At 38.4% G+C, this 17,087-nt stretch overlaps 1 protein-coding gene across 4 annotated transcripts in view; it reads right to left on the reverse strand.

Moving 5' to 3' along the window:
* sns (nephrin adhesion molecule sticks and stones) overlaps positions 1–17,087 on the reverse strand; it is a 382,036-nt gene that overhangs the window by 321,429 nt on the left and 43,520 nt on the right. The gene's annotated exons all lie outside the window — the stretch shown is intronic.

The following is a 17,087-nucleotide window of genomic DNA, read 5'->3' on the forward strand; positions in this document are numbered from 1 at the left end:
GAGTATTAAAGTGGTTTCCTCGCTCCAGCGAAACGACATTTTCACGCCAACTAATGAACTCGAGTAAATCGACAGGTTCGGACTTGTTTAGCCGGCGGCCGAGTAAGCACGGACGCGTGGTGAGGGGTGCTACTCACTACTAAACTACTAAAAAATAGAATAAAATGGATTGACTCGACTAAATTACTTACTAATCTGTTCGACTAATTATTTGGTGTTCAGCCACGTTTAGCTACTAAATTACTCGCTACTAGACTAAAATACTAGCCTAGTCCGAACAAGCCTTTAGAGTTTGGCTTGAAATAATTTTTCGGTAACAATTTGAAAGGACGACGTTCACTCGCACAACGCCATCTATTGATTGCAAACGAAGTTAACACGTCATCTTGAGAGCCGAGGTACGGTACGTCACCATTCTTGGACAGCGCCCTCTATTCTTGTTTAAACTTAAAATATTATCCCACGGGAACGCATTACCGGGATATCAAGTATCGCATAGATCTTTGTCTATCTGTATGCCAAGTTTCATGTAAATCCGTTGAGCCGTTATTGCGTGATCGTGATTGAGTAACAAACATCTAAACATCCAAGCACCCAAACCTCCAAACATGTTCACAAACTTTCACATTTGTAATAACTCAGGTATATAGTTATAAGGCTAGCGTTTTATAAAAGTGATTGGTCTTCTTTTGTTTTTTAGGGCAAAAAAGGGAACCCTTATAGAACCACTCTGCAGGCTGTCCGTCTGTCTGTCTGTCTATGTGCATGTCACCTTTATCTTAAGAACATCAAGCTGAAATGAATATCAAATACTTAAGTAGGTATACGGAAATTGGTATGGAAATACTTATTTTTAATGACTGTACCTTTTGATTGTGTATCTTTTAATCATGTTGTCTGTTTATATTCATGTTATGTGTGTCGAATATTTTTTTTCATCTTTCATATTAAAAGACTTTCTGCATCTGTGCTCGTTTTGCGATCTAGTCCTTATGCAGAACAGGTCATTTTTAGATTCAGTCGTTTTGATACCGACCCGTTTTTCTCTGTTTCAAGAGACATGAGTCTTCGCGGACGGACAGACAGACAAAAAAGTGATGCCTTAATCACAACCTGTATTTTTGATTAAGCTACTTGCTTTAACAGCCTGACTTCGCTTATCGTTTAAAACCCTCATTTTTACATTCCGACAATTTCCGTTCTAATCCACTATAACGTCCCGTTTTTCTATAAGTACAGAAATGATTGGGTCTTTCACACTGACAGGCGTGTCCTTTGTGCCCCGAATGATCTGAGGACCACTAATGACCCTGTCAGCACCAGCATTTCCGGGTTAGCTAACATGTTTTCTAATCGTGGTCAAAAATCTCACGGTTGGCACGCTATGATTGTAAAGGACGTTTGACATCTTGTTGGCTTTAATTAAGGGTTTAATGTACTGTAAACAATTATTTTGCTCACCCGCGATCTTGCGATAGCTACGTCTATCCAGCTCTTCCGCCTCCACGCTATAAAAACTCATAAAAACCCAACTATACTAATATTTACCGTGCTCATTCTATATTTCTGTGTATCAAATCTGAGTAAATAATATTATCTTTGTCTTTCTGTCTCTTTCATATACTTACGCGTTTCAAACTCAACCAGAGTTGCTACCTGTTGCTGCGGAACTGCAACCAAACTGCAACTTCTATTTACTTTTGAGTTTCATTTGAGTTTATGCCATGACTCCTTATAAGAGACCGCACATGACAACCGGTTTGAAACTTTGCCATGTGTGGTCTCAGGTCTCTCAAATAGTCATGGCATAAACTCAAATGAAACTCAAAAATAACTGAGTTGCAGTTTCGCTGCAGTTGTGGCGCGTTTCACCTTGTGTTTTAAGCCTAACGAACGAAGCGTTGTCTTGCTCTGAGGTTGAACTTTGGTTGAGTTCGAAACGTGTCAGTAGTGTGATGATGGTGATAGTTGGATTTGTGGGATTTATGTGTGCTCTTACTACAATGTGTAGGCGGAAGAGCTACATAAAACCACATTTGATACATAGCAGCTAAGTAGCTAAGTAAGCCTGTCCACAGCATACCATATCTACATAGGTGCATACATAGTATCCTACCAAAACTAATTTCCAGCAGAACTAAACGACTTGGCTCGTTCGGGTCAATTCCAAACTACCACAGTATAAACTTTGTGATCTTTTTTAACGTCCTCCTATTGAGACATCGGGTACGTGCGACCGGCTGCACATTGAGCGTATTCTAGATCCATTGCGGGGCTAAGACAGTAGCCACACAGAGGTTACGTAGCATACCAAGTATTGGACAGAGAAAATGCTTGCTGGTCGCACAAAGTCGTTACCGAGACATAGGGCAGTGTTTCAACGATAAAACTTCAACAAGAGACTACGAGAATGTGCTGAACTAAAAGTACTGCATAGCTTTGACTTTCTAACTTCTGTTGGAAGGCTTTCAGATTTTTGTAGACAATAGATAGGATCCTGGATGGAAGGTACTACTTAATCTATGCCGAGCCAAGTCAAGGGTTGAGATTTCTCTATTGTGGTATCCCCCAGGCTATACAAGATATTTGTATCACCAAGGATTCCGTACTTTGTAAGTATCTAAGAATATTCAGTGTTAGCAGGGCCCCTTTTCTTAGCAAAATGGACGCTATGTGGGGTCATTTTAGATGGTTTCTGACATAGACAGACATAAAAAATACTATTTTCAGACTTTCCTAAATGGTTTAGATGTAAGAGCTACGTTCGTACTTCAGGTTTCTAAGACAATCGGTAATATTAGTATCCAAAATACTTTTTCTCAAACATCCAAGGAAATGTTGTCCTTATATCTTCGTGATCATAGAACGCCAAGTAAGTACGTCTTTGTATAGCACTTATTTAAGATTCATTCTAATTTCAAATTAAAGGATAGTAATGGAATTTTATACAATATTGCCGGCCATGGCCAGCAAAGAGATTGTCTTTTGTTTCAGTGGGTTTTCTTTTCTTTTATTGACTATCTATGGCATACTGCTACTTGGATTTATTTGAGAAAAGCACTATACAAGCCCCGTCCGCGAACAGGGTGTCAATTGACCCATGTTTTTTTTTTCACAGATTCAAGGGATAGCAGACTTGAGTATTTGATACTTATTTAAGCTTGATACTTCTTGATAGACGGACAGACAGAAAACATTTTTTTTTCTATTCGACTGGATGGCAAACGAGCAAATGAATCTCATGATGGTAAGAGATTACCACCGCCCATAGACACCTGCAACACCAGGGGGATTGCAGATGCGTTGCCAACCAAACAACAAAACAAAACAAAGTGATCCAGTAAGAGCTGTATTTTCTTAATTTTTTGTATTGTCTTAATGTTTTGTATCGTCTAAATGTTTTGTATTGTCTCAATGTCCATCTATGTATGTCTTTTTTAGGTACGCAACACTGGGCATCTACCGCTTAGAAACTGTTTTTTTAAAACTGGTCAAACACAATATACACTTTTGCTGCTGTCAGGAGTCATTGGCAGTAGTGGTTGCTAACCTAAAGCGACCGGTTGCCAAAAACAAAAAAGTTGAATTTGATCTAGTAAGAGTTCCATTTATTCCTATTGAGGTAAACAAAACCCTTAATCCGAGAACGTTCTAAGTGGGCCAGGTATCAAATGGCAATACTCTTAAAGCAGTAAACAATATTCTCAATAGCCACATTGATGACGTCATATAAAGTTCCGAACCCACCCATAAAACTAAGACATTCATCCCCTAATCCTAATTCTTGGTCCTAACTCCTAACTCTTAAAACACGTGGTTTGCTTGCTCATAACAATGAACTTTTACAGCTTGCGCAGCGTCCGTCTCTTTCACTCTGCCTCTCTTTCGCACTAAAGCCGGACGCACACGAAACAGTTCAGGTACCAAATTTTGCGGATTACTCACTTTGGATATTTTCAGGGAGCTAATTGTGCTTTCTTTCTCGCTGATAATGGACCTTGTGCGAAATATAATCGCAATTGTTCCATTTAAGGCACTGTCAAAAGAACAACTGCAAATCCATACTAATATTATAAATGCGAAAGTGTGTTTGTGTGGTTGTCCGTTTTTCACGCCGTAACGGAGTGACGGATCGACGTGATTTTTGGCATAGAGATAGTTTATGGGCCCGAGAATGACATAAGCTACTTTTCACCCCGAAACAATGCACAGTTCCCGTGGTAACAGCGCGCGATAACCGAATACTACTACTAGACTAGAAAAAATATGAGATACTGTTACTAGAAAAAATATGAGAATATATACTGTACCCAGAACTTTTAAATTAGTATTCAATGGATTTAACAAAACAAGTCGAATCAATTTCAAAACTAAATGTCAATTTACGATAATTAAAATGTTTTGTACTTCTTTACTGAATATTTTTGATTGTTATTCAATCTTATTAAAAGCAAGTACATAATTTCTAATCAATCAATGGAAGAAGAATAATGCTAGTATTTATCCCTACTTAATTACAAATGCGAAAGTAACTCTGTCTGTCTGTCTGTTACGCTTTCACGTCGAAGCCACTGAACCGATTTTGATGAAATTTGGTATATAGGTAGTTTGAACCCCAAGAATCAACATAGGATACCTTTTATTCCGGTAGAGGTCGCCACCGCGCGATAACCTAGATCCGCGCAGACGAAGTCGCGGGCATAAGCTAGTTTAATAATAAATAATGCCTCGTGTCAAAGCGGACTAAATCATCCCTTATTCACCCTCTTTTATAAATTTGCTGAATATTTTTGCAGTTTTCGACAACTCCGTGCACACTGCAAAGTAACTTTGATACATATTTTAGGCACACTCTGAACTTTTGCCAAAAAACAGCGAAATAAGGGCAACACTCAGATGATATTCAATTTTTGATAGACTAGATGTTTACCGCGTATTTCCTGGGATAAACAAGGAAGTTCTCGAAAATACAAACTGAGACATGGATGCACAGAAAAACCAGAAAAAGAGACCAGCGCTGGGAATCGAACCCAGGTCCTCAGCAATCCGTGCTGCGTGCTATAACCCCTACTTCACCGCTGGACAGGAATCTAGACACGAATTTTTCCTATGCATATATATTATTGGACTTGAAATAAAAAAATACAAAAAGACTCCATAAAAACCAATCATAAGGAAGTTCTCGTCATTTTAGAAAACTCCTATTTGAATTTCCAAAAACTAAATTTTGGTCTTTATTTACATATATGTATGTTGTGTCACAAATACTCGGGCAATATTTATTTTTATAAATGTACAAGTTATATGGTTTTTGGATTTTACATGACACTGTAAATGGTGATCTCGTGAGAATATGTATTTAAAATCCCTATGTTAATTATATGTAGATCCAACTATCTGCATACTATATTTTCATTAAAATTATCAACATATTGGAATTATGGGGGGCTTATTTTCATTGTTCAACATTGTAAGCCCTACAGCTAATCAATGATGATGATGATGATTAACGCTTTTCAAAATTTTTCGTATTAATAATATTTATTTGGGTTATTCGCTCCGTCTTCAGAAGTAAGTGGGTCACCAGAGAACGTCCTCAATTAATAACTTCCCCCATTCGCTTCAGAGCCTGGAAGTGGAAATGTACATGTACGATCTTGCAAATCTAAAAAAATCTTTACTTCGGTTAGACAAAGTGAAAAGCATTTTCACCTCGTTTCAATACAGTTGTAAAACTTTTCTCGTATCTATTTACGAAGTTTTATCGAAAATATGGACACAAAACAAACAGTTGGCGGCGTCGATGCTTTTGAAGTAACTTTGAATATTTCAGGTCTTTTCGTAGTCAAGTGTTTTAACTTTAAACCTTAAAGTACCGCGTGACATGCTGTTTACAAATTAAAGCCTTAAGTGTTATTATGATACCGTGGAATTATTGAGTCGAGTTGCGGCTCAGTGCTGTTGATGATCAGTCCTACTATCCTACCCTATCCTATCCTGTCCCATCATACTATACTATCCTGTTCTATCCTACACATATTAAAAAAAGAAAATTCGATAAGATTTGTGGTTGTATGGATGTTTGTCTGTACACTGAACATTTGGGCTTCGCCCACGTGGAATTCAGATATAGCGCGCTGTTCAATCGGGAACTGTGCATTTTTTCGGGACAAAAAGTAGCCTAAGTCACTCTTTGGCCCATAAACTATCTTTATGCCAAATATCAAAGACGGAGAAAGATACAAACACACAAACACACACACTTTCCCATTTATAATATTAGTATGGATTTGTGAAACCAACCACCTGTTAAAATATGCCGGATTCATTTCAATAGATCTCACAGCCACAGCCGTGAGCGCAGATCTCTCCAAACAAGAGGGAAAGAGTGTGGACTGAAGTTCTCTCGCTCTCGCGGGCGCATTACAGCTGGAAACCTCACACTATGCAAAATTTGCTTCACCGAAAATCTGCAATCGTAACGCGAGTGCAATATTTTCCAAGACTAAAAAACAAAACGACATAAATTTCACTACACTTATCAATAATTTGTGTCCAATATACGAACCTCCCTATCAGAGCCCGTAAACCATAGGTCGCGGTCCTGCGACCCCGTTGTTACGACCCCTGCTTTTATTATACACCGTTCGGGCCCGACTATCAATAACTTTTTCTGAACGGTTTCGATACAGTTCAGAATCACGGTTTTGGGTCCCTTGGTCATTTTTGAAAAACTACGTATGTTTTTAATGAATTAATCTAGATAACTCAGTCTTTTGTCGAGTTCAGCTCGACATGTTTCGGGCTAATTCGTAATCCTTCTTCTTGGAGCAACGTCACCAGCGGCTGCTGCATCACGCGCATTGAGCGCCACCGCTCTGCTCGCGCGACTACCGACAAAACTAATACCAGCGCACAACTACCCACGTTATCGTCATTTTTTACAAGCTTTTATTTAGTTTCACCTATCCCGTTGTCAGTCTGTCTGTAATCAAATCTTGCGAGTTCTCTTTATTTAGGTGCACTTTTACATAATAGGTTTTACAAAGTTGGCCACTATTGGAAACCACAATAGGGTTTTAGTAATAGTTGGCGAGATCACGCAGATCGATGCTTTTTACTTTTATTAATTATTAAATATAATATATGTAGCTTGAACTTGAAACTTGAAATTTGGCATACTTGTGTAAATTGCGTGACAGTACAATAATCTGGTAGTGACATCCTGGTAGTCCGGCCAGGATCGTCTCCGCAGGGCGGAACTCTTCAACGGATAATGGCATCGACTTGAAATTTGGTATGCAAATGTAGTTTCAGTGACAATGCAAGTTGACAAAAATTATTAAAAATGAATTTTTTACCAAAAACTTATTGTTAATGACAGAAACCATCGCGAGTGCTGCCATCTGGCCGAAAGACGCCGTGTTCCGGCGGTTCCGGAGCGACGACAACAACGAGGACGGTGACTCAGCGGGGTCATGCCGTTTTGCCACCTAACTAGTTTGAAATAATGTGTTTTTATTGATTTCGAGCACATGTAGATATTTAAGTCTTTATGTTTTTAAATGGTTTCAATATTATGATAATCAGCGAAACGTTCCCTCCGTGAATATAAAGATGTATTGAAATGAAAAACCGAGCATGATAATTATGATTAAATAGGATTGATGTGAATGTAATTAGTCGCCAAGCTTAGCGAGCCAAGAAATACAGGTTCCAAAGGCAGTTGTCTCACCGCCGGCGAGGAAACGATTGGCTATCGACTATTTTCTCGCTCAAGAAACGAACAAAAGATATAAGTTCCTGTGTGAGTAAAAGAGACATATATATTAATAGTTGATGGCTGGCGGTTCACACTGCCGGCGAGAACTCGCTCTTACATCTTTTGTCACAGTGGCAAGAGCTATAAAACTCGCTGAGCTATAAAACTAGCTCAGTAGGTAATACCCGGCTCGAGCGAGTGGAGCGAGTAATCGCCCGTCGTGCTCGAACACTCGCTTTTCACTGCTCGCCCACTCGTTTCTAGTTACTCGCTCTGCTCGCTTCTCGCTCATCGTCGGCGGTGCGACAAGTGCCAAAGGCCCTCAAAAACTTGTTCGTTATAAAAAAAGAAAACTTGGAGTTCAACTGTTTCGCAGCAGTATACGGAACCATGTCCAACGAACGCCGTACTTTTTATCGCATAAAGCCGGGCACTGTTCCATCAATATTTTAGAAGGGTTAAGGCGAAAAGCATAACTTTGCTCATACTATCTTGCAAATTTTATGCCGGACGAGATTGCGAAGGATACACGTTCGGGGGGCTGGATAAAAATTTGCTGAAAAAGCCGATTTATTTAGAACTAGTCTTAAACCGCGGCTTCGCACACGTAAATCATTAGGTCCAGCAGATGAATTGAAATTCCGGGTATTTTAAAAATTTCCGTGGGAATTCCTGGAATTTCAATCGTTGTCAAAGTCAAAGTCAAAATATCTTTATTCAATTTAGGCTATAACAAGCACTTATGAATGTCAAAAAAAAATCTACCACCGTTGTTTTCATTGACGTTACAATCATACAAACAATCATGGTCAAATTTCATGAGTCTAAGCCCAGCAGTTGTTGTTTCGATATTCGCTATCCCGTGGGAAAGTAGGCTATGTTTTATTCCAGATGTCCAGCTACCAACATACCAAATTTCATGACTCTAATCCCAGCGGTTGTTATTTAGAGATTTTATCTCTATCCCGTGGGAATATCGGGATAAAAAGTATCCTATGTTTTAATCCAGGTTATAAACTAACTTTTTGCCTATTTACACCCAAACCCGTCCAGCCGTTTCAGCGTGAAGAAGTAACAAACATACTCACTCACTCACAATCTTTCACATTTATAATATTAGTAGGATTGTAGAGAGAAGCTACGATACAGTAACATGTTTTAGTTCAGACGATAGCTGTTGTAAGTGGCTGTGTGTATTCGGACATGTGGGAGGAAACGCATGTTTGTGTTATTATGAGTATTACTATATGGTGGTACTGATGGAACCAAAATAAATCTCTCTCTTTCTTTATCTTTTAGTTAATTTATTTATTTGCATTTAGCCGTGCCTAACCTAACCTAACCATTTGACATTATTACGTTTTCCTTTCATTATTCATTCAATTACGTTCCATGAGAAAATACTCGGGCCAATTTTATCTATCTAAATTTAGCAGATAAAATTGCGTAATTACATTTAGATCGGTTCCCCATGAGGATAATCAATCAGGATAAGAAGTAGATTATGAGTTATTTCTGGATACAAGAATTAGATAACTATATTCTAAATTATATTTAAATTCGTCAAGCCTTTTTTAACCGGCGAAAAAAAATGGAGGAGGTTCTCAAGTCGACGCGTATATGTATATTTTTTGTATGACCACGCATAACTTTTTACAGAGTAGTCCGATTTTGATGATTATTTTTTTATTGGAAAGCGTATACCGCGAGGGTAGTCTGTTTAAAATTTGGAAAAAATATTCCTACCCTAAGGATAGGAAAGTTGGGATGATTGATTGTTCAGTCACTGATTGTAATATATGACCAGGCATAACTTTTTACAGCAGAGTAGTCAGATTTTCATCTTTATTTTTTTTTGGATAGGGTATACCATGAAGTTGATGTTATATAAAATTGTAAAAAAAATTATAAAATAAAAACATTTAACAAAAAAATTAAAAATAATAAACCTTTTTCTGCTTTCTCTCCTATTTAACCTTAATCGAGGTACTAGTTTGAAGTCGGTGCCTTAGTACTAGACATCAGGAGTGGACCTATATAGTCGTCTACCTGATGGGCTTCTAACTCCTGATGGCTAGTGCTGAGGCACCGGCTTCAAACTGGTACCTAGATTAAGGTTAAATAGGAGAGAAAGGAGAAAAAGGTTTGTTATTTTTTGCTTTTTTTTGGCGGTTGAATTTTTTTGTTAAAAAGTTTTTAACGTCCTAATTAAATCGATCATCAAAATTCAAAATAGTATACATAATTTTCAAGGAAAGGCCGCCATGACGTCGGAGGAAAGGAAAGGACATAAATATAAAAGTAAAATACTTTATATTAGATTGTGAATAAAGAAATAAAATTACTTAATAATCTAACGACCTAAATGTCCGTAAATAAAAATAACTGAAATACAATAAGGAATAAAACAAAATAACTACATTTTCTTATCAGAAAAAACATTAGAATGAAAAATATTGCTACGTTGCCCAACTCGAACCTTTGCGATTTAATACTGTATCAACTATTACAAAGATAAACAAGCTTTGTATCAGCTACCATATGTTTAAACTGGTTGTAGATTTAACTTTTTATACCAATTTAATGTTTCAACACGTGATAATTTCGCGTGATAATCTTTCTTAGAATCATTATCATCCTATTACCGGAATGAACGAGACAAAAACTTAAGCCATATGTGACGAGATAAGGCAAAGTGAAACATTTTTGGCCATCATTTTATTTTAATCTGACATCAAGTGGAGTTATCTAACTGTGGACTAGATCGTTGTGTAGATAGGCCACTTTTAATCCCGATATTTCCACGGGATACAGGTAGCTGGACGTCTGGAATAACCCATAGGCTACTTTTTATCCCGACATTCCCACGGGATAAGAATACAATCTTGAAATTTCAACCGCTTTGTTTAGAGTCTTGAAATTTTGGACAGTTGTTCTTAACACAACCTCGATGAAGACCACGATATAAATTTTGGGTATTCTCAGGGGAATTTTATAGAATCTCGGAATTTCAATTGTACCAGATCGAATAGCTTATGCGAGCGAAGCTGCGGGTAAACTCCAGTACCTTATAGACATTTAAGGAATCAGCCAGCGAGTCAACAAGTTTGGCGGCGAAATTAAGTAAGCAAAGGTGCTTGACGAAGGAAGGCCTTCGTCATCTCGGCACGGGCCGCATCAATTTATTTCGCAAATTTTACATTCAAATCGTCCCCTTCCACTTATTTTTTGTTCCGACCCATATATATCAGGGAGACCTTACTTTTAACGTCCACCATTGTTTAGCTTTAGCGGGCACCTGAGCAGAAAGGATTGTTCCTCCCCACCTTTACTTTTATAGTCCGAGTAACTCTTCGTAATGGGGGACGGGATCTACCTTTTTCTCTTTGGACATGATTCTGTTCTTTATCTCGAGGGGGGAGACAAATGTGTCGAACGGTGTTGCGAAGTAGCGTTTTTTAACACTGACAAGAGATCCGGTATTTACCGGCATTTTGTTTTGTATTCGTATATGATCATAGCTATTGCCCGCGACTCTGTCCGTGTAGAATACGTTGCAATTGCAATTTTCCGGGATAAAAAGTATCCTTTAACCTTTTTCGGGACTCGAACTATGTGTGTATCGAATTTTATCTAAATCAGTGCAGTGTTTTAGGCGTGATTTAACAAAGAACAAACAAACAGACTTACAAACTTTTTCATTATAATATACGTTCACACACACCGATGACGCAGCACGAATACTTAACACCGTTTTCCAACTCGGAGGTACCGAAAACGAAAGAAAACGAAAATGGTCTTAAATACTCGTGCTGCGTCATCGGTGTGTGTGAACGATACTTTACAGAGCGGTGGTTAGTCGTTGTGTGCTACCTACGATTGACGTTGTAATGTATGTTATGAAATACGGTAGTTGTGTGCCGGTTAGACAGTCGTCGGGTAGTCCGCGAGCAGAGCGGCGGCGCGCAGTGCGCGTAGTTGCAGCAGTGCTGAAGTCAGTAGTTGCTGCAAGTACAGAAGGCTCATGGAACTACAACTCGACGAACAACGTAAGAGCACTAACTCGTTTATTTAAGACGTGAGTTAATAGGGTCATTAATATTTAATATGAGTGAGTCTACACGGTTGTTATTGTGTGCAAGTTGCAGATTGTTGCAATGAGTTGCAAAACTGCCCGACATGAGCTAAACTGCGTGATTAAAATGAGTAGTCTCACCTAGTTTCATGTTCAGAGTTGCAGATGCAGTCACGATGCTGCAGTACCGTCTGCAATGTCCGTCAGACAAAGCACGGGAGAACTTACTCGCCATCTACCTCTTCATAATAAACTTCCAAACAAACCCGCGCTAATTCAATTAAAACACTACCCCACAAACAATAAAGTCCAAAACGCTAAAACACGGTCACTTGTCCGTTAAATTCTCGCCAACAAACTTACAACGCTACCACCAAAGTTTTAAGGACCAAAATGCTTTACATAAGCCAAACGTCACAAAGGGGCCCAAGATATATCGGTCCCCCAATTGCTTATTGGATCCAAGGCCCTATTTGAATAAAAGGGGGCTCGTAAAATGGTCTTGCTATTATTACGAGTGAGAGGACCACTCGATAAAATTTATCGATGAGATATAATGAGATTTTTTTATTGCGGTTTCCGGTTTATTTAAAGGTTATGGAGTTATGAATTTAGTGCGTAAATTTTTGGTTTACTTTCTCCTCTAGGGAATTTGTGTATTTTTTTTTGATTATTTAATTTAGTATTATAAAAGGTAATGAATTTGTGTTTGAGGAAAAAGTGGGTGTAAATTTGCAAAGAAGTCTTCTTCATTTGTCATTTTTAAATGGCATTTAGCCAAAAAAGTACCAAAACATATTTTCATAAAAAGGTACATAAGTATAATTAAAATTGGGATTAATAGGTATGGTTATGGATATTACGCTACTCTTTTACAACTGCGGATTATATTTTAATGAAATTTAATGGTTTGTATCTTAGAATAATATTAAGGATAGGTACTTTCATGCTAGGAATGCATATTTAGAGGCATTCAATGGATCTCAGCTTCCATTTTTTATCAGGGGGCAGCTCCAGCCTCACTTATCATCATCATCTAGGCTTGTATACGTCCCACAGCTGGGTACATGCCTCTTCTCGTAATGAGAGGGCTTGGGCGTAATTCCCACGCGGTTCTAGTGTATGCTCTTTAATATCCATAACATAAAATAACGTAATAAATTTCTAACGTCCCAATCATCAAAACCTCTAACGAAATATCTAAAAAGATCCCAAACAAACAAAAACTACACCCCTCATTTTATTACACAGACAAAAGAAAACTGTAGCGTAAAGTTTTAACAAGAAATCGATAAAACCTTTTCTAATAAAAAAGGGCACTTCACTACGCTATCATCTTTAACCCTTGAACTGCTATAAAACCTGACCCTGTAGGGTTGAACCTTTTATAAAAACTATCCTTATTCTGATTATAACGGGTTAAACGAAATTGACAGGTCTCTTTATGGCGATGTAGCTTCCATTTGTCTGGAATAAGTTTTCTTAAGGGTCGTGGGTTCGAACCGGGACTTTTCAGACTTTTTCAAAACGCCTATCGGAAATTACATTTGAAATGTACCTGTAAATTAAGATATAGCGAGGAAACCTTTGAAAAAATTTAATGGTGTGTGTGTGATGTTCCCGAACCGCACTGGGCCGAAACCCTCTCCTTCTAAGAGGAGGCCTGTGCCCAGCTACTGCTGCCTACCTACTGGTCGTATATAGGCTGAAATGATGAAGTCTTCTGACAATTTGGTTTTCGACATTACCACCCTTAAATTTTTATGGTTTAGGATGACAAATATAAGCATCATCATCCCAGCCTAGAAGTCTAGACTATTTGGAGAGAGATCTCTTTTTTAACCAACTTAAAAAAACCTTTTGGTACCTCAGAACTCCGTTATTTACGAACCGATTTCTAAAAAATTTTTTTGTTCGTCTAGGAATGCTTCCAATTAGGTACCATAAGCACCAAATCAGGATCTGATGATTGGATCCTAAGGAAATCGAGGGAACTCTTCAAATAGGTATTGTAGGGACATCTATGGTAATTTCGATATATTTTCGATCGATTTCTGCAGGTGGTAGGACCTTGTGCAAGGTCCGCCCGGATTGCTACCACCATCTTGCCCGCTAATCCTGCCGTGAAGCAGCAGTGCCTGCACTGTTGTGTTTGGGCGTGGAGAGTAAGACAGCCGGTGAAATTACTGGCACTTGAGGTATCCCATCTTAGGCCTCTAGGTTGGCAACGCATCTGCAATATTCCTGTTGTTGCAGATGTTTATGGGCGGTGGTGATCTCTTACCATCAGGAGACCTACGTGCTCGTTTGACATCCAGTCAAATAAAAAAAAAATAGTAGGAACTTGTGCATCTGCTCTTGAAAGTCATCATTTGGTGAAGTGGAACTAATGATGAAGACCACATTTGCCCAACGGAGCGACTACTCAATAACAAGTACCTCACGGGTTGAATTTCAATTACTTTAACACAGTTGCTAAGCAATTTAAGCTCATCGTAATGCATATGGTGAAATGGAATGGGTGACGAAGCACCAGGACTCCTCAATAATTGACGTTTCTGCATCGGAAAAAGCAATTTTTCATAAAAGGTAAAATAATTTTCTAACAGTCTGAAGTCGGTGCCTCAGCACGAGCCAGCAGGAGTGATTGAAGCCCAATATACTCGTATAGTTGTAGGTGAGGTAGACGACTATTGTCCACTCCTGCTGGCTCGTGCTGAGGCACCGACTTCAGACTGGTAGAAAATTTAGAGCGGGAGATGGTGATACAAAATATTAGATGATTTGTACCAGTATGGCTGTATGGCGGGCTGTAAGCCACACCAGAGAAGTATGGCATTACGCTACCGCTTGCATCTTTTTTTATCGACTATCGGAAAACAATCATTTTCGTAGAACAAATCGTTCGATTTTTGTTATTTGGGCCGCCGGTACCAGCGCTATGACCTATTTTTTTTTGTGGCTACACTACTACAATAACAAGCCTTTAGGCAGGGAACCTAAAAACCTAAAAACATTTTCACAAGCCCCAAGTTCGTCTTGTTTGCCTTTAAGAATCCAGACCAAAGCTCAACAAAGAACAACTTTCAAAAAGACTAATATTAACTGAAGCCTTCAAAAAGCGGTAAAATACTTATCGAGTAGTTGTATAAAAGTCAACACTTTCTGAGCAAAAAGAGTTTTTATTTTAACTTTTTTCTGTGAGCGAAGGTAACTTAATAAGCGTGTGCGACGCCACAGGCAGGTTCCGCAGTATAGATTTAAACAAAACTATCATAGGACAATTGACACCAATTTTGACCTAGTCCCAAACTAAGCAAAGCTTGTGCTGTGGATACTAGGCAACAGATAAACATACTTTCATAGATAAATACATACTAAACATCCAAGACCCGAGAACAAACATTCGTATTATTCATACAAATATCTGCCCCGGCAGGGAATCGAACCTGGGACCTCAAGCTTCGTAGTCAGGTTCTCTAACCACTTGGGCATCCGGTCGACAATAAACAATCTATCTAATTATCTATCTCTTTCTACCGTCAACCTACACCTTGTGACAAGAAAGAAATTGTAAAAAAGATTCTGATTTTATTATTTACTAGCTGGTGCCCGCGGCTTCGCCCACGGTGTAGTTTTTTTTAATTTTCTAAATCTTCTTTCATAAGAACCTTCTCCTGACAATAGCAAACACAACAAAAAAGAATTCGCGAAATCGGTGCAGCCGTTCACGCGTGATGCCGTGACCAAGGGAAATAGGGATTAATTTATAAATATTAAGATTTATTCACAGAAAAATATAAAAACAACTAATTTCGTCAAACTATGACGTTAATTGGGGTTTGAGTGCGTTATAAGACAAACAATAAGGCCTCTGGCCGTACGGCCCCTATTCTACAAAATAAACAGTCTCCCTGTGTCACCACGAAAACAGACTTTTGTTTTCCTAAGTTCCCTGCACTAGCAAAATTAGCTTACATCGCATCCTGTCAGGCCAATCACTTTGTGCTAAATGGCAAGCTTTGAAAGCTGGAGCAACGTAAAGCTCAGCTTTTGCAAGTTGCAAACGTCGTTGATACAAAGTGCTACACGACGCGGCTTTGTGACAGTGCATCTTAAAAATAACGCTTCATTTTGACGTTTTCTTTCTAATCTTACTGATTCGCACCAATACATTTATATTACAATAATTCTTTTAAAGTCAAAGTTTTTTTTAATTTAGGCTATAAAAGCAGTTATGAATGTCAAAATCTGCTACCGGTGTCAAAAGGCTGTATGAAATACATCATAATCTCGTCCCGCTCTACGTATATCGTTGTCGATTTCAGCTACCTATTATTTTGATTGGTTGGTTTTCAGCGTCTCCGGTTTGCCTTCTTCTAAATGGACCTTGTTAATTCCCTTTTAGCACTGCTGCTTGGCAGCAGAATCAGTAACTAAGATAGCTAAGGTGAATAAGTAGTAGGCGAACTTGTGGTAGATTTTTTGACAGTCATAAGTGCTTTTTAGTAAGATGGGTTTTTGGAGTCTTTTTGCATTTTTTATTTCAACTCCAAATTTTGTTACTTGTACGGTCATCCCGTAAAATCTATATCGAAAATGCAAACTAAAACATAGATGCACACAAAGAGCAATCTCTTTCAGGCAGCCTTTACAATGGACAGGTGTACAGACACAATTTTTTCCTATGCACCACTATATCAGCTTGTTTGTTTCTTATTTAGTCACTTTAGTTGCTTTTTTAGTCTAAATTGAATAAAGACATGTTGATTTTGATTTGTCTGAATGGACCCCCAATCTCCCTTTCCACAATGTCCTAACGTTCTCCTTCAATGCGTACCTACTACGAGTATACCAGTTTTCTTTTCTAAAACTGCCATAAAACTCATAACAAATTACAATTTTCAGAAATGCTAAAATACCCAAAGTTAGTGGGGTTTGAACGCTCGACCTTCCTCATAATAAGCGGTACCCCAAACCACTAGGCCACCGCGTCTCTTCCTAACGCAGTAAATATCTCAATGCCATTATGTGCCACTATCCTTGGGAGCCCAGCTACCCATATTACTCACGTTCCCTGTGCTTACCCGTTTACTGTACTTTAATTATACTGTGTCAACATAGAAGCACCAGACATGAAAAGCCTATTCTTTTATTGTATGAACCGCTATTCGTTTTCATAACGAGATCAAGTTTGCACCTATCTATTCGTAACAGAAATGTAACTTAGATCAAATACCAAAGGCAATA

The sequence above is a fragment of the Choristoneura fumiferana genome, chromosome 29 (genome assembly GCF_025370935.1).
Source record: "Choristoneura fumiferana chromosome 29, NRCan_CFum_1, whole genome shotgun sequence".
Lineage (NCBI taxonomy): Eukaryota > Metazoa > Arthropoda > Insecta > Lepidoptera > Tortricidae > Choristoneura > Choristoneura fumiferana.